The following is a 25,548-nucleotide window of genomic DNA, read 5'->3' on the forward strand; positions in this document are numbered from 1 at the left end:
AGTTGTCTACTGTGGCAGGAAGGATAAAACAATGGCGAACAATTTAAATAGAGAGAGATTGCAGAACTCTGTGATACAGGCCATTTCCATTTTCCTGGGACATGAATCATATGAAGTCAGTCTGCAGATGCAGCAAGTGATTGGGAAGGTAAGTGGAATGATGCTGTTTCTGGCAAAGGTTATCACGTTTAATGAGGAATGTTTTACTGCATCTGAACGGGCCACTGCTGAGACCACATCGGATACACTGTGTGCAGTTTTGATCGCCTGAACTTCAAAAAAGGTTTAATTCTTTCAGAAGATTTTCATAGATGTTTCCTTTCACACATTTCTGGAAGGAAGGCCTTTTGTTATGGAGGTTATCAGTTTTGATCTGAGATGAGAAATCTTCTTGAACCATACATGACTTTCTGAAAAGTGTTTCAGCTGGATGCGTGTTTCCTCTTGTTAAGGAGTTTAAAGCTAGAGAACAACTTTAAGAATAAGATGTATTGATATCAACACACGTATTATATAGACATCAACCGATATTTACAAATTACACAGATGCATATATACATGTCATCAGATGATAAAGCAGTGACTTTTTTTTCTGTTGAAAGACACTGTGTACAACAACAGGGATGATGCACCTTCACATCGTCCATTATCATCCCTTCCAGAGAATGCTCCAGGAGAGCACACATGGCCCAGTTTGATGTTCAGTTGACATTATTGTTCAACATAGAGAGGGAGAAAAATTGTTCCCTGCCTGAGAAGCAGCAGCTGATTGATCCCTCTCTCTTACTTTGTCCACCCGATAGCAACATGTGAGACCATAAAATCCCTGAGTTATCTTCACCACTTGTGAAGGATTCCTAGTGAGGACTCATTGGAATCTCTCCACTGCTGGAAGCAAAGGAAATTCAGTCAAATCCAACTGTTCCACAAATAAATCCCATTATCAGCAGCTTATGTGAGCAGAATAATTTCAAAGGCAGAAGGACATTTGGGACAATGTATCTTTTACCATTTGTTGCGAGTTCAACTTCCTGAATTTCATATTATTTTCTCAACAAAGATCCAGTCTGAGTCCTATACAATTGGCCATAACACTAAACTGGCTACATTTAAAATTTGTTGTAACCAGTGGAAGAGTGGAACTGGAAAATGACACAGTGACCCTCGAACTTTTGTCGGAACACGAATGAGAAATTCTTATTGGACGGTTCATGTGGGAATTCCCTTTTCCAAACGTTTGTGGTGCCTGGATGTTTGCATTTGTTCAAAGTTGTGCTGTATTCAAACATTTGACAGACAAATGCATGTGGGAAAATTTAATTCAGATAGAAAAGTGCTGCTGAGACCACAATCAGAACAGCTACGATCTTCGTGCCTTGTGGAGCAGTGACAATGTGTCTAATGACCCACTCCTGCTCCTGAGTCCTATGTCCCTATGTTCAATTCAGCCCCTCAAACCTCCTGCACTGGTGCTGACGGGGGCATCTTGCTCCAAATACCAAGTCCACAGTAACACAGGATCTTATTCATTCCCTCCAGGCTGTCACAGATAGTTTGGTGCGGGTTGGACAATGTTACTACAAAACCCAGGCTGGGTTCGAAAGACAAGTCTGATCTCTTTACAGAGTGTCTCTTCTCTGCAACTTGTGCTCCATTTGTTGGTCATGGTATAGACCCAGATTCACTGTGAATTCAACCCCCCAGACCTGACTAAGTGATGACACATAAAGAACTTTGCTCTCTCTGATTGGAATGTTCAATATCAGAACGTGCAGAAAAAATTACAACCATTAACATTGTAATTACAGAATACGAGAACATAAGGAACAGGATCAGGTCGCTCGGATAATCAAGACAATAGACAATAGACAATAGACAATAGATGCAGGAGTAGGCCATTCTGCCCTTCGAGCCTGCACCGCCATTCAATATGATCATGGCTGATCATTCCTAATCAGTATCCTGTTCCAGCCTTATCTCCATACCCCTTGACTCCACTATCTTTAAGAGCTCTATCCAATTCTTTCTTAAAAGAATCCAGAGACTGGGCCTCCACTGCCCTCTGGGGCAGAGCATTCCACACAGCCACCACTCTCTGGGTGAAGTAGTTTCTCCTCATCTCTGTCCTAAATGGTCTACCCTGTATTTTTAAGTTGTGTCCTCTGGTTCGGCACTCCCCCATCAACGGAAATATGTTCCCTCCTGCCAGAGTGTCCAGTCCTTTCATAAGCCTATACGTTTCAATCAGATCCCCTCTCAGTCTTCTAAACTCAAGGGTATACAAGCCCAGTCGCTTCAGTCTTTCCGTGTAAGGCAATCCTGCCATTCCAGGAATTGACCTCGTGAACCTACGCTGCACTCCCTCAATAGCCAGAATGTCTTTCCTCAAATTTGGAGACCAGAACTGTACACAGTACTCCAGGTGTGGTCTCACCAGGGCCCTATACAGCTGCAGAAGCACCTCTTTGCTTCTATACTCAATCCCTCTTGTTATGAAGGCCAGCATGCTATTAGCCTTCTTCACGACCTGCTGGACCTGCATGCTTGCCTTCATTGACTGGTGGACAAGAACACCCAGATCTCTCTGAACAGCCCCTTTACCTAATTTGATACCATTGAGGTAGTAATCTGCCTTCCTGTTCTTGCCACCAAAGTGGATAACCAGACATTTATCCACATTAAACTGCATCTGCCATGCATCTGCCCACTCACCTAAGTTGTCCAGGTCACCCTGTAATCCCCTAACATTCTCATCACATTTCACCCTACCACCTAGCTTTGTGTCATCAGCAAATTTGCTAATGTTATTGCTGATACCATCTTCTATATCATTTACATATATTGTAAAAAGCTGCGGTCCCAGCACGGATCCCTGCGGTACCCCACTGGTCACTGCCTGCCATTCCGAAATGGAGCCGTTAATCACTACCCTTTGTTTCCTATTAGCCAACCAATTCTCTATCCAATTTAGTACTTTGCCCCCAATCCCGTGCGCCCTAATTTTACTCACTAACCTCTTGTGTTATTGCATACGATCATGGCCGATCTACTGTTCGTATTAACTCATCTTTCATGTCCAATTTTTCACACCCTCTCAGCTCTCTGGCAGATCAAAAATCCATCTGTCACCTTTTTAAATGATTTCTTTGATGTAGCTCCCCTACCTCTCGAGACAAGATAATTCCTGACATTCACTACCCTCTGTGAGAGGAAATCACTCCCCACACAGACACCGTCACCTATTGATATGAACAAGAGAGGAACACAGGGGCTCAGCAAATAGTGAATAACCTTGATATCAAGGCAGTATTTGACCGAGAATGTCATCGGAAGCACCATCTTATTTGAGCTGAATGGGAATCAGGTGTCCCCTCCCCTCTAGCTGGGGTCTTTCAGAGCACAAAGGAAGATGCCTGTGGGTGGGGGCTGAAAATCTTATCAGTCCCAGGACATCTCTTCAGGAGATCCTCAGGGTAGCTTCCTCAGCACAAACATCTTCAGCTGCTTCATCAATGTCTTTCCCCATCATAAGGCCGGAGGTGGGGATGGTCACTGAGGGTTACACAATGTTCAGAACATTTTGTCTCCCATCAGGTCCTGATGCAGCCTGTGTCCGTGTTCAGTAAGACCCGGACAGCATTCAGGCTTGTGCTGTTAAAGTGTCAGTAACATTCATGTAACAGTGCTGTCAGACACAGTTAAAAGAGGAGCTCATTCAACATCTCAAGCTGGTTACATACAGAAATGTGGAAACCATTCAGCCCAACGAAACTATTGAACAAGAAGAGGGACAGCCCATTCAATACTCCTGCTTGTTTCACAGCAAGAGAAGGGGTCTGGTCAGTACATCAAGCTGTTAAACAGGATCAGGTAGAGCTGAATCAGGCCCTTGAACCTGTTCCATGGGACTTGCAGGAGGCCATTAAGCCCCATTGGTTAGTTATACATGAACAGGAGGGTGTCACTGATGCTCCAATACGACAAACTAATGGAGGTTCCTCGTGGGTCCATTGCCGGTGGAACGTCTGCTACTTTAAACTAGTTTGGTGGCAGTGAGGATGTAAGCCTGGTGTTTTGCATCAAGTCTCAAAGAGGCATCTTCCATCTCTGAGTAGACAGAACCATGTTCTCCATGGAGGTCAGAAGATGATGGGAATAATTAACTGTTTTAGAATGAAGGTATCGTGGCTGCTGTCAGGATTTTGGATAACGTGATGTTCGGTGTAGGATCACACACCAAATGCACTATATTCAAAGTCTGACTCTCTCTCTCTCTCTCTCTATCGATATCGGGAGCGGGGATGGGGTGAGGGGAACGTCCTCAGAGGCTCTTTTCACACGAGTTGAAACAAGCCATGGATTTTATCACTGTATCAATGTCTGTTTATAACATCATGAGAGACTGTCCATTCCCCTTAAGTTTCAATGCAATCAACTTTTATTCTCTCACAGCGCTAAAGATTAAACTTCATTCCAGATTAATCTTCATTACCACCATCCCAGGGATTAGTCTGGTGAGAAATCTTTGCACTCACTTTGTGGCAGGGCGATTATTTGTTGTAAAGGAAAGAAAATCTGTCCACAATGTCCCAAAGACTGCCTCAACAACACTCTTAGGTTTGATCACAATAATTTCTTTTCCTCACTGAGACAGCTCCGTTTCTTTTCTGTGGCGTAAAAAAACTTTTCCTACTCGCTACGCTGCGCCTGATGTGGAATTTAAAAGCTCCTAACATCTATATGTGAGCTTCAATAAAGCCCACACCAGAGATGCTACGGTAGATGAACATCACACTCAGGGAAAGATGAAGAAAGAATGCACTTGAAATAAGGAATGGTCACCACCTGAATGGAAATGAGCTGTAGGAATATGGGAAACAGGCAGAGGAAGGGAGTTATCTTTCCTTTTGTTCTTCCCTCACAGGTCAGGCCAGCCTGTTATGCCTATCTTGAACTGAGTGGCTGATTCAAATGATCCACAGGACTGTAAAAAGTAAAACACATTGCTGTGGGCTTGCAGTCACACAGAGAGCTGATCAGGGAAGGATAACCCATTGCCCTCACTGAGGTACATGAAGCAAGCTGATGGGTTTTTTTATACTTAACGAAGATGGTTTCACTTCAATGTCACCAATTTCCTTCATATTAACAGATTATTATTCTGTGGCTTTAGATCATGAGTCAATGACTTGACATCATGCATTATCTTGCCGTCAGACAGTTTCTGTGCAGAGAACAAGTTAAACATCTCAAGTGCAATTATTTTGTGATTGACAGATGGTTAGAATGGGCTTGAAGCAGGTGATTCCGGATTTAACAGAGGCTCAAATGATGGTTTACTCAGAAGGTGCTCTGTGGCTGAGGAGGTGATGGGAATATCATGATGGTGGTATTGGACAGAATTAGTGAGTGGGGAGGATATGGAGATATCGATCTGTGCACGGCTAGAAGGATTATGGAGTTTTAGAGTTTCTCCTCGCATATTGGTGAGTCATTTAAAAGTAGTAATTTGCTCACTACAATTTTTAAGGAGCTGAAAACAATGAGTTCCACCTTTCCTAATTTTGATAACACGAACAATTCAGTTTAACCTGCTTTAATAGACAGAATGACTTACCAGGAACACCATCCATAGCAAGGATGGGATAGTAACCAGCTTGATTAACAATCAGTACATCATAGATTCCCTATACTAATGATATCCAAGATTTGGAAATCCATTAAAGACTACTGGGTATTCTCCTGCCCATGTTGGATCATTCCAGTGTAATGTTCTCAGATTCTGATATCTCCTCCCTGTCTCTCTGGAGCTGCTGATCCCTGTTAGTGCTGTCGGCGATGGTCCCACTCATACTATGGGATAACACATTGAACTGAATCCTTAATTAATAAAAGAGGCAAGCCCTCCAGTGACACATTCAGGATCCACGGAGACTAACATTAATCACAGTCAGTGAACAAATAGCTGCAGCCAACGCATTTCCATTCAATACTCTTTTATTAAAATACAAAATAGTGATGAACATTGACACAGTCTGGATTGGATATGCGAGGGTGACTGAGGGAACGAATGGTGAGTCTGGTAGGTTGATTGTGTAACCATTCAGTCTGCATTGGATATGGAAGAAATGCCAGAGGTTTATCGGAACACCAACATGTTTCGCTGCTTATAAATGGAAACATAGACCCTGTAACTACTGCTGAGGCATGACAATATCAGTAAGAGATTGAGAGAACTTTTATAGGTCATGATCTGGAGAGAATATATACCTCAGAGAGTATGGGGTTATAACAGACATGTAGGGTTAACAGAGAATTGTACCTACGAGACAATGGGGACTCCAGATGTTGGAGAATTAAGTGTAGATAAAGCATGATAGTGGAGAAAGCACAGTAGGTCAGGCAGCATCCGAGGAGCAAGAGAGTCAACATTTCAGGCAGGGCCCTTTTTCAGAACTGCGAAGGAGTAAAGGGGCTGACAAATAAATGGGTGGTGAGGGTGAGGCTAGGGGAAAGGTTGGTGATCGGTGGGCGCAGCTAGAAGGTGATAGTGAGAGGTCGGAGGGGAGTTGGAGCGGATTGGGCGAAAGGAAGATGGACAGGTAGGTTCCCACGAGAGGGCGGATCTGAGTCAGAAGGTGGGATCTGGGATCTGGGTCACCGAGGGGAGATTTGCATATTAGTCAGTTCAATGTTCATGCCATGTGTTTGTCGGCTCCCGAGGCAGAAGATGAGGTGTTCCTGGCGACATCTTGGTATATCTCTTCTGAACCCTCTTCAGCTTAATAATCTCCTTCCAATAACAGAACTGTACACAGTACTGCAGAAGAGGCTTCATCAATGTTCTGCACAATCTCAGCATCACTTCTCAACTTCTAACCACAAAAGTCTGAGCAAAGAAGTAACCTTAAACACCTTGTCTATAAGTGCCACAAACTTCTGTGAATTCGATCTGCACCTGTGGGTCCCTCTTTTCTACAACACTGTCAACACACTACTATTAATTGTATAAGCCCACCCCCCGGCATTTTATTTTACCAAAATGCAATACCTCGCATTTATCCAAGTTAATCTCGAACCTCAGCCCAGTGAGTGATATTACTGCCCCCTCACCCTCCTGTTTCAGGTTTAAAAGACCCTCCTCTCTCCAGAAAGCCTACAAACACAGGCCTTGAGTTTCGCAAAGACCAAGAGCTTGATTTGCTTTGTGCAAGCAGAGGGAGGAGAGAGTAAGAAGAGGCTGGAAAGTTAACCAATGCCTTGTATCACTTAATAATTTCAGGACGAGGGAAGCCACATGCGAGAAGTTGGAAATAGTGGCTAGTGTTTTTTTGGCCAGAAATTGTGCTCTTTCCTCACCTCTGGTGTTCAGTATTGATATCTGTTCGTGATCCCACATAGTGCAGAGTGTTTCTGCACGATTGTTTGCCCTAATATTGCAGATTACAGCTAATAGCCATTTCAGCTAAAAATCATAGCCAAGCAATTAAAGAAGTTCATTGTTCATCTCGATGGCAGAGCACATGCTCTCATCATCCTATAGTTGAGGCTAATATCTATTATTTGTTTAACAATGAGAACTGTTGCCTGTGTTTTTCAGTAATGTTAATCAGAATTTAATAAATCCATATAGAGCGGAAAACTGACACTGAAAATTTGACTCAAATTCTGGGCATGGTTTAAGCCTTGTGTCGTGGGTCACACACCTGCCCCTTGGTCAGAGCTCCCTTCCATGAACATGTGGTAGTGTCACTTTCTCTGGAACAGATGATCTCGATTAGGTTGTGGGGGTGTGTCAGAGTACGTTCAAAGAAAGCTGATGAACAAACACACAGGAGAATCATGTTGCAGCTTTAGGCACTATTGTTGAGTAATGGTCGTGCCCCGACATCTGAGCCTAAAGGTTCACATCCCACAGAGATTTTTCATTATATGTCTGAGCACGTTGGTTAAAATGATTTTTGAAATGTGACTTGATGGAGTTCATGCAAGGACTGCACAAAACACTACATAGGACAAACAGCGAGACAGCTAACGATCCGTATCCATGAACACCAACTAGCCACGAAACAACACGACCAGCTATCCTTAGTAGCCACACGCACAGATGACAAGCAATATGAGTTCGACTGGGACCACACTACTATTATACGTCAAGCCAGACAGAGAACAGCCAGGGACTTCCTAGAGGCATGGCACTCATCCACAGATTTTATCAACAAGCACATCGACTTGGACCCAATATACCGGCCACTGCAGAGGACAGCTGGACCTGACAACCGGAAGTGGCAGAGATAAACCACTATAAATGCCGGAGGAAACAGCACAGAAGCGCTTCACAGGAGGTCCCCAAGCACTGAGGATGCCACCGAGACAGGGGATGAAACATCTGCAACATAAATTCCTAGCTTGGCAAATAGAACCACAACAAGTATACACAGAAGAACAGACAAAACACCTCCCAACACCACGTGGTCTCCTGCCAGTAAACAGTTGTACACAGGAACACACACACACAACCCTACACCACCAAGTTGTTTCCTGCTATTGATCAGATATACACAGAAACACACACACAATCCCCCTCTACTACTCTGTCTCCTGCTATTAAACAGAAATATATAGCAATGGACACACACAACCCTCGAACAACACACTGTCTCCTGCAATTCAACTGATATATAAATAAAACACAGATGTACACAACCCTCTACCGCCGCCCTGTCTCCCACCACTAAACAGGAATATGCAGAAACACAAGCATACCAACATGCACCAATACCTGTCTCCTGTTATTAAACAGTTATAGACAGAAAAACAAGCACACAACCTTCCACCACTATCTGTCTCCTGCCATTAAACAAATATATGCAGAAACACACACACCCAACCCTCCATCAGCACGCTGTCTCCTTCAATTAAACAGATATACATAGAAACACACACACACAACCTCCACCAAAACCATGTTTCCTGCCATTAATCAGATATACACTAAAACACACAACACAACTCTCCACCACCACATTGTCTCCCGCTATTAAGCAGCTAAAAACAGAAACACACGCACACACACAACCCTCCACTAACACCCTGCCTACGGTCAATAAACAGATATACGTAGAACCACACACAAAACTCTAAACCACCTTTCTGTCTCCTGCCTTGAAACAAATATAACAGAAAAACACACACAAGACACTCCATGACCACCTTGTCTCCTGTGATTAAACAGATCTACACAGAAACACACACACACACAAACCTCCACGAACATCCTGTCTGCTGCCATTGCACAGATATACACCCAATTTGTTTCCTGTCATTCAACAGATATACACAGAAACACACACACAACCCTCCACGACCACCCTTTCTCCTGCAAATAATCAGATATACACAGAAAAACACACACACCCATCCACCGTCGCCCTGCCTCCCGCCATTAAACTGGGATATGCAGAAACACATACACACCAACCAGCATAAAAACCTGTCTCTAGTTATTAAACAAATATAGGCAGAAACACAAGCACACAACCTTCCACCACCACCACCCTGTCTCCTGCCATTAAACAAATATATGCAGAAACACACGCAACCCTCTACCATCACGCTGTCACCTTCCATTAAACAGCTTTTTGCAGCAGAGAGGGCGGCAGCTGGGTGGAAGTGAAGTCGGAGCACAAAGCCGGTCAGGAAGGTAAGTACTTGTTGTTTGAGTGGAGAAGGAACCCGAGACAATACACGTGTAGTGTCTCCCTCCCTCCCTCCACCTCTAACCTAAAAAAAGTAAGCTACTTGGTGTTCTTGTTATGGGGACTAAGTGTAGAGTTATAACAGCGCAGGCAGTGGAATGTTCCTCCTGTAGGATGGTTGAGGTAGGGGTGACCACCGATGCTCCTGCCAACTTCATCTGCAGGGAGTGCAACCAGCTCCAGCTCCTCACAGACCACGTTAGGGAACTGGAGCTGGAGTTGGATGAACTGAGAATTAATCGAGAGGCTGAGAGGGTGATAGATGGAAGCTCCAGGGACATAGTTACGCCAGGGAACAGAGGGAGCTGGGTAACAGTTAGAAATGGGAGAGGGAGGAAGCAGGCAGTGCAGGGATCCCCTGTGGCCGTTCCACCCAACAATAAGTATACCGCTTTGGATACTGTTGGGGGAACGGCCTAGCAGGGGTAAGCTGCAATGACTGGGTCTCTGGCACGAGGTCTGGCTCTGAGGCTCAGAAGGGAAAGGGGGAGAGGAGGAGAGCGCTAGTTATAGGAGACTCTGCAGTTAGAGGGACAGACAGGCGGTTCTGTGGATATGGGCGAGACTCTCGGATGGTTTGTTGCCTCCCGGGTGCCAATGTCCGAGACGTCTCTGACCGTATCTTCAGAATCCTTAAGGGGGAGGGTGTGCTGCCAGAAGTTGTGGTGCATTTTTGCACCAACGACATAGGTAGGAAGAGAGGTTGGGAGGTCATTCAGGAGCTCAGGTAGTTAGGCTGGAAGCTAAAAGCTAGGACGGACAGAGTCGTCATCTCTGAGTTGTTGTCGGTGCCACGTGACAGTGAGGCAAGGAATAGGGAGAGAGTGCAGTTGAACACGTGGCTGCAAGGATGGTGTAGGAGGGAGGGCTTCAGGTATTTGGACTGCATTCTGGGGAAGGTGGGACCTGCACAAGCAGGACGGGTTGCTCCTGAACCAGAAGGGCACCAATATCCTGGGAGGTAGGTATGCTAGAACTCTTCGGGGGGGGGGGGGTTAAACTAATTTGGCGGGGGGATGGGATCCGTCCTTGTAGTCCAGCAAGTAGGTTAGCTGTTTTTCAGGATGTCCAAGAATATAGGGAGGCTGTGGAGAAGGTAGCACTGACAGGGAATATTTGTGGACACAAAGATGAGTTCAAGTGTGTATACTTCAACGCAAAGAGGATCAGAAATAAGGTGTGTGAACTTAAGGCCTGGTTGGTACTTGGGACTACGATGTTGTGGCCATCACGGAAACGTGGATAGAAGAGGGACAAGAATGGTTGTTGGAGGTTCCTGGTTAGAGATGTTTCAGTAAGATTGGGGGGTGGTTAAAAAAGGAGGGGGTGTGGCATTGCTAATTAGAAATGGTATAACGGCTGCAGAAAGGAAGTTTGAGGGGGATCTGTCTTTGGATGTAATATGGACTGAAGTCAGAAATAGGAAAGGAGTAGTCACCTTGTTGCGTGTTTACTTTAGGCCCCCAAATAGCAGCAGAGATGTGGAGAAACAGATTGGGAAGCAGATTTTGGAAAGGTCATCGTCATGGGTGATTTCATCTTCCCAAATATTGACTGCAAGCTCTTTAGATAAAGTAGGTTGGACGGGGCGGTGTTTGTGTAGTGTGTCCAGGAAGCTTTTCTAACTCAGTATGTCGTTTGTCCGACCAGAGGGGAGGCCATATTGGATTTGGTACTCGGTAACGCACCAGGACAAGTGATGGGCTTATTAGTGGGTGAGTACTTTGGTGATGGTGACCACAATTCTGTGACTTTCACCTTGGTTATGGAGAGAGATAGGTGCATGCAACAGGATCGGTTTTACAATTGGCAAGGGTAAATACGATGCTACAACACACACAAACACAACCCTCCACTAACACCCTCTCTCCTGTCAATAAAGAGATATACACAGAAACAGACAAAACTAAACCACTTCCATCTCCTGCCATTAAACAGATATACATGGAAACCTCCACGGTCACCTGTCGGCTGCCATTACACAGATATACACACGGGCGCGCGCGAGCGTGCACACACACACACACACACACACACACACACACACACACACACACACGTCACGTCCATCACACACTTTCCGGCAATTAAGCAGGTATAAACAGACACACACATCTCGACTCCTCCACCCTGAACTTTGCCATTGAGCATGTATACATAGAAATGCACCCACAATCCTCGAACCATCACCCTGTCTGCTGTCATTAAATAGATATACACAGAAACAAACAAACACAAACTCTCGACCACCACCCTGACTCCTGCCCTTAAACAGATATACACAGAAACACACACACAACCTTCCACGAACACCCTGCCTACTGCCCTTAAACAGATATTCACAGAAACGCTCGGACATAACAACCCTCCACCGCCATCCTGTCTCCTGCCAGTAAGCACATAGACACAGAAGCACACTCTACATTCTACCACAACACTGTCTGTTGCCATTAAGTAGATATACACAGAAACACACACAGATACCACCCTCCTCCACCACTGTGTCCTGCAATTAAACAGATACATACAGAAACATACACACATATTTCCAGCACCACCCTGTCTCCTGTCATTAAACGGTTATAGCTGAAAATGTTTTGCTGGAAAAGCGCAGCAGGTCAGGCTGCATCCAAGGAGAAGGAGAATCGACGTTTCGGCCATGAGCCCTTCTTCAGGAAAGTGATTTCTGCTCAAGCCCAAAACGTCGATTCTCCTGCTCCTTGGATGCTGCCTGACCTGCTGCACTTTTCCAGCAACACATTTTCAACTCTGATCTCCAGCATCTGCAGACCTCACTTTCTCCATTAAACAGTTATACACAGAAACACGCACACACACCACCCTCCACCACCACTCTGTGCACAGCCCTTAAATAGATATATACAGAAACACTGCACACAACTCTCCACGAACACCTTGCCTCCTGCCATTCAACAGGTACACACAGAAATACACCCACAATTCTCCATCACCACCCTGTCTCCTACTATTAAACAAATATGCACAGAAACACACACACAGCCCACTACCACCACGCTGGTCTCCTGCCAATGAGCCGATATACACAGAAATACACACAGAAAACCATCGACCACCAGCCTGTCTCCTGCCCTGAAACAGATATGCACAGAAACACACACACATACAGAACCCTCCACCACCACCCTGTTTGCTGCCATTAATCAGATACACACTCACACACTCATACTCTCTCACTCTCTCACTCACTCACACCTCCCCAATCACACTCACACCACACACCTCCCCAATCACACTCACACCTCACACCTCCCGAATCACACACACACACCTCCCCAATCACACTCTCTCTGGTGATTAAACAGAAACTCACCCAGCTCGACACCAACACCCTGTCTCCTGCCATTACACACACACACACCCACAGACACACCCCTTGAACAGCAATTTGTTTACTGTCATTTAGCAATTAAACAGATATTTACAGAAACATACAGACAACTCTACATCACCACCCAGTCTCCTGTCAAACAGATATACACAAAAATACGCACACCCATTCCTCCAATACCACACTGTCTCCTGCAATTAAACAGAGATACACAGAAACACACACATAACACTTCACTACCACATTGTTTTCTACCATTAAACAAATATACACAGAAACACACACAACCCTCCACGACCACCCTATCTACATTCATTAAACAGTAACATACAGAAACACACACTCACTAACCTCCAAAACCACCCTGTCTGCTGCAATTAAACAGATATTTACAGAAATATCCAGACAAGCCTCCACCACCACACTGTTTCCTGTCATTAAACAGATATACACAAAAACACACACACACCACCCTCCACCACAACCCTGTCTCCTGCCATTAAACAGATATACATAGAAATACACACAAAACCGTACACCACCACTTTGTTTTCTACCATTAAGCAGATACGCACAGATACGCACACACAACAATTAACCGCCACCATGTCTCCTGCCATGAAACAGACGTACTCAGAAACAAACACATACCATCCTCCACAAACAGCCAGTCTCCTGCAATTAAACAGGTATACACAGAAACACACACATAGAGAACCCTCCACCACTACCCTGCTTGCTGCCATAAATCAATTATACACTGAAACACACACGACCTTCCACTACCATCCTGTCTCCTGCCATTAAACAGCAATACACAGAAACACACACACGACACTACACCAACAAGTTGTTTTCTACCATTGATCACATGTACACAGAAACACACACAAACTTCCACTACATCCCTGTATCCTGAAATTCAATAGATATCTACAGAAACACACACACTCAACCCTCCACTACCACCCTGTCACCCAACATTAAACCGTTGTATGCAGAAGCACACACACACAACCCTGCACCACCATCTTATTTCATGCCATTATGTAGATATACACACAAACACGCATACTACACTCCACCACCGCCCTGTCTCCTGCCACTAAACAGATATACATATAAACACACACACATATACAGAACCCTCCACCACCACCTTGTTTGCTGCCATTAATCAGATATACATATAAACACAAACACACAACCCTCCACCATCACACACTCTCTGGCGATTAAGCAGATATAAACAGAACCACAAACACATCTCAACACCATCACCCTGTCTACTGCCTTTAAACAGACATGCACAGAAAAACACACACACAACCTTCCACCACAACCCTGTCTCCTGCCATTAAACAGCTAAACGTAGAAATACACAAACACACAACTGTTAGCCACCACATTGTTTTCTGCCATTAAACAGATATACACAGAAACGCACACACAGACACAAAACCCCCGAAGAATATCTTGTTGCCTGCCATAAAGCAGATATACACAGAAACACACGCACAACCTTCAACAGCCACCATGCCTCCTGCCATGAAACAGATATAATCAGAAACAAACACATACCACCCTCCACCACCAGCCTGTCTCCTGCAATTAAATAGATATACACAGAAACACATATACCACCCTCGACCACCACTCTCTCGCTCCTGCTAGTAAACAGATATACACAGAAACACACATACAGCCTTCAACAAACACCCTTCCTACTGACCTTAAACAGATATACACAGAAACACACAAACATACACAACCCTCCACCACCACCCTGTCTCCTGCCAGTAAGCACACAGACACAGACACTCTACCCTCCAACAACACCCTGTCTCCTGCCATTGAATAGATATACGCAGAAACATACACACAACAAAAAAAAACACACAGACAATGACACACACACACCAAACTGTCTCGTGCCATGAAGCACATATGCTCAGAAACGCACACGCACACTCACTAAAACCTCCTTCACCACCCTTTCTCCTGTCATCAAATAATTATACACGGAAACACACACACACAATCTTCCACGAACACCCTGCCTATTGCCCTTAAACAGATATACACAAAAACGCACATACAGGCACAACCCTCCACCACCACCCTGTCTCCTGCCATTAAATAGATACATGCAGAAACACACACACACACACACACACACGCAAAATATTCCATGAACAACGTGCCTCCTGACATTAAGCAAATAAATGCAGGAAGACACAGACAACCGTCTATTACCACCCTGTCTCCTGCCATTTAACAGATATACACAGAAACACACACCACCACCCTGTCTCCTGGGGTTAGGCACATATACACAGAAACATACACACAACCCTCTACCACCACCCTGTTGTCCTGCAATTGAGCAGATATACACAGAAATACACACGCCCAACCCTCTACCACCACCCTGTCTCCAGCCCTTAAATAGATATACACAGAATCTCACACACCCCTCCAAGATAACTCTATCTGCTTTCATTGAACAGAGATACACAGATACACACACACACACACACACACACACACACAACCCTCTACCACCACCCTATTCTCTTTCCATTGAGCAGATATGCACAGAAATGCACACACAACCTTCGACCACCACCAGTCAGTCTCCAGTCATTAAACAGATATGTACAGAAAACACACACAACTCTGCACCACCACCCGCTCACCAACCATTAATCAGACATACACAGACAACCTTCCATCAACACTCTGTTTCCAGGCATTAAACGGGTATATATAGAATTGGCTGGCTGACAGAAAGCAGAAGTGGCTGTAGATTGAATGTATTCTACCTGGACGACAGTGTTAAGTGGGGTCCCGCAGGTCTCTGTACTTGGGCCTCTGCTCTTTGTAGTATTTATAACTGACTTTGATGAGGAGGTTGAGGGATGGGTTTGTAAATTTGCAGATGACACAAAGTTTGGAGGTGTCATTGATAATATAGAGGACAATGCAGGCAGCAGCGCGACATAGAATGCAGAGCTGGGCTGAGAAATGGCAGATTGAGTTCAACCTGGATAAATGCGAGGTGATGTATTTTGAATAATGGAACTCGAATGTTGAATATAGGATTAAAGACAGGATTCTTGGCAGTATGGAGCAACAGAGGGATCTTGGTGTGCAAGTACATATATTCCTCAAAGTTGCCACACAAGTGGATAGGGTTGTTAAGAAAGCATATGGTGTTTTGGCGTTCATTAACAGGGAGATAGAGTTTAAGAGCCGTGAGGTTTTGCTGCAGCTCTACAAGTCCCTGGTGAGGCAATACTTGGAATGTTGTGTCAGTTCTGGTCGTCCTACTATAGGAAAGGTACAGAGGCTTGGGAGAGTGTGCAAAGAAGGTTACCAGGATGCTGCTTGGACTGGAGGTCTTGCTTTATGTAGAATAGTTGAATAGGCTTGGACGTTTCTCTCTGGAGGGAAGGAGGAAGAGAGGTGAACAGGCAGAGGTGTACAAGATAATGAGAGGAACAGATAGTCAATAGCAAGAGAATTTTCCCCACGGCAGGAATGACTGGTATTAGAACTCATAGTTTGAAAATATTAGGAGGAAGGTATAAAGGAGATGTCAGAGTTTTTTTTTTACACAGTTGTGAATGCATGGAATGCGTTACCAGTGGTAGTGGTGGAAGCAGAGTCATTGGGGACATTTAAGCGACTGATGGACATGAACATGCATAGCAGTGAGTTGAGGGGTGCATAGGTTGTTATTATATTCTACAGTAGGATTAAATCTCGGCACAACATCGTGGGTCAAAGGGACTGTTCTGTGCTGTACGTTCTATGTTCTATGTTCTCTGACAAGTGTGAGTCGACCTCTGACAAACTAATGCCAACTGCAAAAGATGTTTAAAGACTTCATTGAGTTACAAAGTTGTCAGCACTATAAGTATGTTTTGGTCATTGTTATTTTTTTTTCCTTGATGGGTTGAAGCTTACCCCACTTCCAACGTTACTGCTAAAATTGTTGTAAATATTTAACTCAAGGAGATTATTACCTGCTTTGGTATTTGCTTTTGTCTACGTTCTGACAATGCCCCCCATTTTATTGGAGATATTAATGAGGAATTATGCTCTCATTTTGGGATCCACCACCACTTATTGCCCACAGGCTGCAGGGTTCGTGGAGCATGGTGACCAGTCTGAAAACTAAACTTACCAAATGGACTTCTGATACAGGTCTTTCCTGGGTGAGATTGGTGCCTCTGGTATTGTTCCACCTACAGTAAACTCCTGTGGGGAAACCTTGCTTGTCCCCAGCCGAAATCATCCGAAGTCGAGCTGTCCTCTCACATTGGAATGATGCCTCCTCCCGTATTCATTTCAAACACATGACTGAGGATATGTCCTCCTGTGTTCTTTTTTTGACCTTCAGTCTAAAGTCGGTGCTGCTCCCCTCCCTCAACAATATGCCAATTATTGAATTTCCAACTCTTTTATTCTCATCATGATTTGGACAAGCTGCAGCCACCAACCTCAATGGCAAGGGCCATTCCAGGGTCTCCACACCAGCCTGTCTGCTGTAAAGGTCGCCGTGCATTCCGCCTGGGTTCACCTTCATCACTCCAAGGTCATTAGATGAGCCCATTCCGGGGTGGGGGGGGGGGGGGGTGGGGGGGGGCGGTGGTTGTGGCGGTGGTGATGATGGAGATGGAGATGATGGGGAACTTGAAAACGAACCGGAATCAGTTGATAACAAACCAGACTACTATGAAAAAGCTGCATGTTTCGATTCGTAATTCTTCTAATGTTTCACATACCCTAATCCTTCATGCAGAACGACCATTAAGATGAAGATCGAACTTACCCTGTTATGTGGACTCGTTGTCGCCGGCATTAGTGCTGACGAGGGGGCTGTTTACCTGTGTGATCCTGAACAGCCAGAAACTGTGTACCGTTTAAGCTGAAAATATGTCCTTACGTGCCCGAGAAACTGATTCCTTTGATGCATAGAATGTTACCAAGAATGACTGCCGCAATGGTCAAGTGCACCAAGAAGATCAAAAAGTTCATTGGGCTTTACCCTGTCAAGGTGTTTTGTGCCAGTTTGATTTCAGTTGTGCTTTCGGTGTTTCTGGTAAGCATTGCCTCTACTCAGAGGCCTAAATTGGCACGTCGCAAAAGAGAAAGGGGGAGATGTGGTCCTTCACTAACAACTTGCTTTTGCAAAGTCATCATCAAATATTCAGCCAGCATGAAGTGGTGCGTTACGTCCTCACATCAGCAAAGGACTCTTTGACCCCTTTCCCCCTCTTGAATCCCAACTACAGAGTATGGAATACCTGTTCGGCATTTATCGGATATAATCTTTCCTTTGATTATTACTTATCCCAACTGCTAGCCTGTGGAATTCCTATAATAAGTCCGGGGAAACCTATCCAATTTGTTACAACTGTACAGGATGGGAAGCACTTAAGTGAATGTGACTGTTTATTCCATGTGCCTTTGTTCAATGCACCAACTGCTATTGCGTCCCTGTGGCGCCTCACATCTCATGCATATGCCTACTGGAGGAGTGTGTCCCTGTTATTGTGGATATTCAGGCTCTTTGTGGTATTTAATGGCACACACCTTACTATGAGACCCCTAACAGCACCTTCATCTTCTCAATTGTGGGGTGGAATGAACCAATCTGTGACAGTAATCACATCTCTTACTGAAAGACCCACCACTTTTTATTGAATTGCTTTCACCCTAAGAGCCCACTGCGACCATATTTTGCAGCTATGGACTAACTATACTTTCAGGGTTGTCACAAAGACAGGCCTGCTTCATATTGGGAAGCCCCCTTCATTATCTAAACTAAACCTGGATACTATTTTTGTCAGCCATGGCAAAGTGATTAACTTCATTGCTCTTAATGAAATAGGTTATTCCTGTGCTGTAGCTGATAGGGCAGTTTTCATAACTACTGTTCCCTGCCCAACTACTTGGGAATGGGGCTGGGGTTTCCCTACTAAACGTTCAGTTTGACCTGTATTCTGCGCGCATTGGAGGGGTGGTATGGCTTTGGGTAACAGTAAAGTCCCGCTTCTGGATTACACATTTCTCAGTACCTTTTCCTGAGGAGGATCTGCAGGAATTATTAGCCATCCAAATTGAAACTATCTTATTTATGGTCTAACCCGCTTGGGCAAGGAGACCGTTTGGACTTAGCAAGAGATAAGGATATGCTCTTAGAATTACGTCTATCTCCTCAGCAAAACCGATATGCCCTCGACGACCTAAACGGCAAAGAGGGTCGGGCTTGTTACATAGTAAAGGGCAAGTGTATGATGGGGATTACTGACCTCCTAGAGAACATTACGAAGCAGGTAGATAACATCTGCAACTTTGACAATCAAATGATAGAAGCCACTGCATGGCGAGATGATGTGAGCTGCTCTATCCACGAGTGTCCCATGAGAGTAATATGGTGTGGGATTGTATAGTCCAGAGTGTTCCCTTGACAGTGACATGGTTTGGGCTGGTGTAGCCCGGAGTGTCCCCCTGACACTGACATGGTGTGGGCTGGTATAAGCCGGAGTGACACTGTGTCACTGACTTGATTGGAATGTCATTGAATCATAGAGTGATCGAGCATGGGAACTGGCCCTTCGGCCCAAACTGGTCCGTGCTGACCATGCTGCCCACTCAACTAATTCCAATTGCCCACATTTGAACCATATCACTCTCAACCCTTCCCATTTATGTATCAATTCATTTGTTTTACATGTTGCTATTGTACCTGCCTCAACCACTTTTTCTGGCAGCCCATTCCATTTCAAAAACATTCTCTGCATAATGAAGCTGGCCCTCCGGTTCTTCTTAAATCTTTCCCCCTCACCTAAAAAAAATGCCCTGTAGTTTTCAGTCTGTAATCTCTGGGAAAATGACTCGATGCATTCATCCTATCTATGGCCCGCGTAATATTATGCATCTCCATAAAAACACCCCCTCATTCTCCTACATTCCAAGGGATGATATCCGAACCTGACCCACCCATCCTTATAACGCTGGCCTATTAGTCCTGACAACATTCTTGTCAAACTTCTTTGAACTCGTTTCAGGTTAACAGGATGACCAAAACTGTACACAATGCTCGAAGTATGGCCTCATCAACGACTAACACAATGGTAGCATAATGTCAAAACTCCTACGTTCAATGCTTTGAACGTTGAAGGCCAGCATGCTAAATGCCTTCTTTACCGCCCTTTCTACCCGTGACGCCTCTTCCCGTGAAATATGGACTTGTGATCTGAGGTCCCTCTGTTCCACAACACTCCCCAGAACCTAACCATTTACTGTATAAGTCCTATCTTTGTTTTACTTTCCAAAGTGTAACACCTCCGACTTATCTGTATTTAATTGCAGTTGCCAATCCTCAGCTCACTTCCCCATCAGATTAAAGTACCTCTTTTATTTCTGATAATGTTCATCGCTATCAACGATACCTCCTAATTGTATCATCCATAACTGTAGTAACCTTCTTGGGAGTACTTGGAGTATGTTGTGCAGTTTTGGGCCCCTTATCTCAGAAGAGATGTACTGGCCTTGGAATGTGCTCAGATGAGTTTCACGAGAATGGTCCCAGGAATGAAAAGCTTGACAAATGAGGAAACTTTGAGGACTCTGGATCTTTACTCAATGGATTTTAGAAGGATGAGAGGAGATCTAATTGAAAAATACTGAATAGTCTGGACAGAATAGATGTTGTGAAGATATTTCCATTGGTAAAATAGACCAGTACCCGAGGGCACAACCTTAGAGTAAAAGGAACAGCTTTTAGAACGGAGATAAAGAGAAACATCTTCAGCCAGAGAGTGGGGAATCCATGGAATTCAGTGCCACAGAAGGCTGTGGAGGCCAGGTTACTGAGTATATATAAGACTGAGATGGACAGGCTCTTCATTGTCAAGGGGATCAAGGGTTATGGCGAGAAAGCAGAAGAATGGTGTTAAGAAACTTATGAACCATGACTGAATAGTGGAGCAGACTCGATGGGCTGAATATTTCAATTTCTGTTCCAATGTCTTATGGCCTTCATCATGCCTTGTATATTCACATTCAGAACATTTATGTAAATAACAAATAACAAAGGTCACAGCACTGACACCTGTGGCACTAGTTATTGACCTCCAGTCTGAGAAACAATCTTCAACCATCACCCTCTGCTTCTTTTCATCGAGCCAATTTTGAATCCAATTAGCTATCTCTCTCTGGATCGCATGTCACCTAAACTCACTGACTAACCTGCCGTATGGGACCTTGTCAATCGTCTTCCTAAAGTCCATATACAGATAATCCATTGTCCTTCCCATATGTATTCTCGGGGTTATCTCTTTGAAACAATTTAAAAGATTTGTCAGACATGATTTCCCGCACACTAATCCAAGCTGAGTATTTCTAATCAGACCTTGAATTTCCAAATGTTAGTTCATCCTGTCTCTCATTATCGTCTCCAATAACTTGCCTAACACTGATGTTCCACTCACGCACTTAGAGCTCCCTGGTTTGTCTTTGCTATCTTTCTTAAACAATGGAACCATTCCAGTGGCAAACGAAGCAAAAATCTGTGCAAGGGCCTGTGCAATTCCTTCCCTAGCCTCCCATAACATCCGACGATGGACATGTTCTTGCCCAGGGGATTCATTCACCTCATTGTGCTTTAAGGTAGAAAATGCCTCCTCTCTGGTAATATGCATGCAGATCAAAACATTCCCACTTGTTTTCCTTATTTCCTTAGTATGCATCATTTGCTCCTGATTAAACATGGAGGAGAAATATTCATTAAACAATTCCCGCCTCCCCCCCCCCCCCCCCCACCTCTTGGTGATTCCACACAAGGACAGCCATGCTCATCAGTAAGGGGACTTATTCTATACTGAATCACGCTTCTACTCTTAATATGACTAGAGAACCTCTTGGGATTATCTTTCACCTTTTCTGAACGATCCATGTCATGTCCTTTTTTCAGGCTTCAGATTCCCCTCTTAAGGGTGCTTCTACACTTTGTGTAGTCATCTAAGGATTGACTTAAGCCCGATATCTTAAACCCAATGTATGCCTTCTTTAATGTCCTTACCAGATCCTCAATATCCCTCGCCATCCAAGGATCAGGATCCCCCTCAACCACTGTCTATCTAATGAAAATAATCCTTATTTGTTCAATCTCTTTTCATGGCTGGCACCCTACATACCAGGCAACATCCTGGTGAACCTCCTCTGCACCCTCTCCAAAGCATCCACATCGTTTTGCTAGTGTGGCGACCAGACTGTACGCAGTATTCCAAATGTGGCTGAACTAAAGTCTTATAAAACTGTAACACGGCCTGCAAAGTCTTATATTCAGTACCCGATCCAATGAAGGAAACCATGCCGTACACCTTCTTCACCACTCTACTGATCTGCCTTGCCACCTTCAGAGAACAATGGACCTGAACACCTAGATGTCTCTGTACATCAATTTTCCCCAATACTTTTCTATTTACTGTATAGTTTGCTCTTGGATTGGATCGTACAAAATGCATCGCCTCACATTTGTCCAAATTGAACTCCATCTGTCATTTCTCTGCCCATCTCCCCAACCTATCTATATTCTGCTGTATTTTCGGACAGTCCCCTTCACTGTCTGCTACTCCACCAATCTTAGTGTCATCTGCAAACTTGCTAATGAAACAAGCTACACCTTCCTCTAAATCATTTATGTATACCACAAAAACCAATGTCGCAGCAAGGGCCCCTGTGGGACACTACTGGTCACAGATCTCCATTTTGAGAACCTCCCTTCCATTATTACTCTCTGTCTCCTGTTTCCTAACCAGTTTTCTATCCATCTAGCTAGAACACCCATGCAACTTCACCTTCTTTTTCAATTACCATGGGGAAATTTATCGAATGCCTTACTAAAGTCCATCTGTATGACATCAATATCCCTTCCGTCATCAATCAACATTGTCACCTCTTCAAACAATTCTATTAAGTTTGTAAGCCATTACCATACCTGCAGAAAACCATGCTACCTAGCACGGAGAAGTCATTGTATTCTAAATGGGTATATATCCTATCCCTCAGTATCTTCTCCAGGAGCTTCCCTACCACTGACGTCAGGATCACAGGTCTGTAATATCCTGGATTATTCCTTAAACAAGGAGACACCATTAGCAATTGTCCATTCCCCAGGGACCTCCCCCGTGTTCAAGGATGCTGCAACAATATCCGTGAAAGCCTCAGCTAGTTCCTCTCTCGCTTCCCTCAGTAACCTTGGGAAGATCCCATCCAGACCTGGGGACTTGTCTTTCTTGATGTCTTTTGGAAAACACACCACTTCCTCCCTCCTTATGCAGACTTGATAAAGAGTAATCAAAGATCTATCCCTAACCTCAACATCCACCCAGCCCCTCTCCTTGGTGAATATCGATGCAAAGTACTCAGTAAGAATCTCTCCCGATTTCTCTGCCTCCAAGCATATCTTCCCTGCTTTGTCCTTGAGTGGGCCCTTTCTCTAGCTACCCTCTTTCACGTTTTATGTGACCAAGATCCTTTAAGGTTTTCCTTAATCCTGCTGGCTAAGGATATCTCATGACCCCTTTTCGCCCTCTTAATTCCTCATTTCAGATTGGTTCTACATTCACAATATTCTTCCTAGGCCTCCTATATCTTCGTTCACCTAGATATTATGTACACATTCTTTTTCCTTTTAGTTAGTGTCACAATATCACTTGTCATCCATGGTTTCCTAACCTTGCCATTTCTATCCATAATCTTCACAGGAACATATCTCTTCTGAACACTAATTAACCTCTCCTCAAAAGCCCTCCACCTATCTTTTGCGGATTTCCCTCCAAACAGCTGGTCCCAATCCTCGTTTCCCAGCTCTTGCCGAATTTTGCTGTAGTTGGCCTTCCACCAGTTTAGCACTCTTCATTTAGGACCACTCTCATCTTTCTCCATGACTATTGTAAAACTAAAGGAATTGTGATCATTATTCCCAAAGTAATCCCCCACTGTAACTTCCACCACCTGGGCGGGCTCAGTTCCCAACACCAGGTCTGGCATGGCCGATTCCCGAGTTGAACTATTTCTACACTACTCTAGAAAATGCTCCTGGATGGTCCTACAAATTCTGCTCCATATAGACCTCTAACACGAAGTGAATCCCAGTCAATTTTGGGTAAATTAAAATCTCCTATCACCACCATCCTGTTGCTCCCACATCTTTCTGTGATCTATCTACACATTTGTACTTTGATCGGTGTTGGGAGGCCTGTAGTACAATCCCAGCATTGTTACTGCACCCTTTCTCTTTCTGAGCTCTGCCAATATTGCCTCACTGCTCGAATCTTCCATGGGGCACTCCGTCAGCACTGCTGTGATATTTTCTTTGACCAGTGATGTTTGTCATCCACCCCTTTTACCTTCTTCTCTACCCCGCTGGAAGCATTAATGTTCTGGGATATTTAGTTGTCAATCACGCCATTCCCTCAACCAAGTTCAGTAACAACAATAACATTGTATTCCCAGGTACTATTCCAAGCCCTACGTTCACCTGCCTTACGTTCTTGAATTAAAACGACAAGTCCCTCTGTGTTCATCCTCCGCTTCCTGCCTCCTCTTCCCCTCAGTCATGTTGAATTCATTATCGAGTTACTTAGGCTTTAGTTACTACCTCCTTTCTTTTCACTAAACAGATTTGTTACCCGATCCCCTGCCACATTAGTTTGAACCCTTCCCAACAGCGTTTGCAAATGCACTCCATCGAACATTGGCTCCAGTCCTATCCAGATGTAGACCGTCCAATTTGTAATAGTCTCATCTCCCCCAGAACCGGTCCTAATATCCCAAAAATCGGAACCCCTCCATCCTGCACCATCTCTCAAGCCACACACGTGCATTATAACCTGCACGCCTTACTATGTCCACATTTATTTTTCACCCTATGATCTGTGCGTCCTTGCTTACTGTCATCTGCCTGTAGTGCTCATAAATAAAGCTTTCACTGGACTTAGGCACATGTGACAATAAATCTAATAAATTAATCATTTCTCACCCAACAGTGTCTCTTTCAGAAATATGTGATCGTCGCTAATCCCCACGTTTCAGTGCAATCCTCCCTCTTTATCTCCGAGCACGACAGATTAAATATTCAGTTCCATCACTGTCTCCTCATGGAGTCATCATCTCATGGATTAGACTGCTAATACTTGCTTCAGTAGTGCCTGTGTTAATGACATCGTGCTTTATAAAGAAGATCACACCTCTACACAGTGCCCCAAATAATCTCTAATCAAGGCCCTACAAATACGGGAAGACGGCTTTAGTTTTGCACTTAAATCATATTACAATGAAGGGCAGCATACAATATAAGATGCCAATACTTACCGCCTTGGATGTGCTATTTTTGGTGCC

The sequence above is a fragment of the Chiloscyllium punctatum genome, chromosome 13 (genome assembly GCF_047496795.1).
Source record: "Chiloscyllium punctatum isolate Juve2018m chromosome 13, sChiPun1.3, whole genome shotgun sequence".
Classification (NCBI taxonomy): Eukaryota; Metazoa; Chordata; class Chondrichthyes; order Orectolobiformes; family Hemiscylliidae; genus Chiloscyllium; species Chiloscyllium punctatum.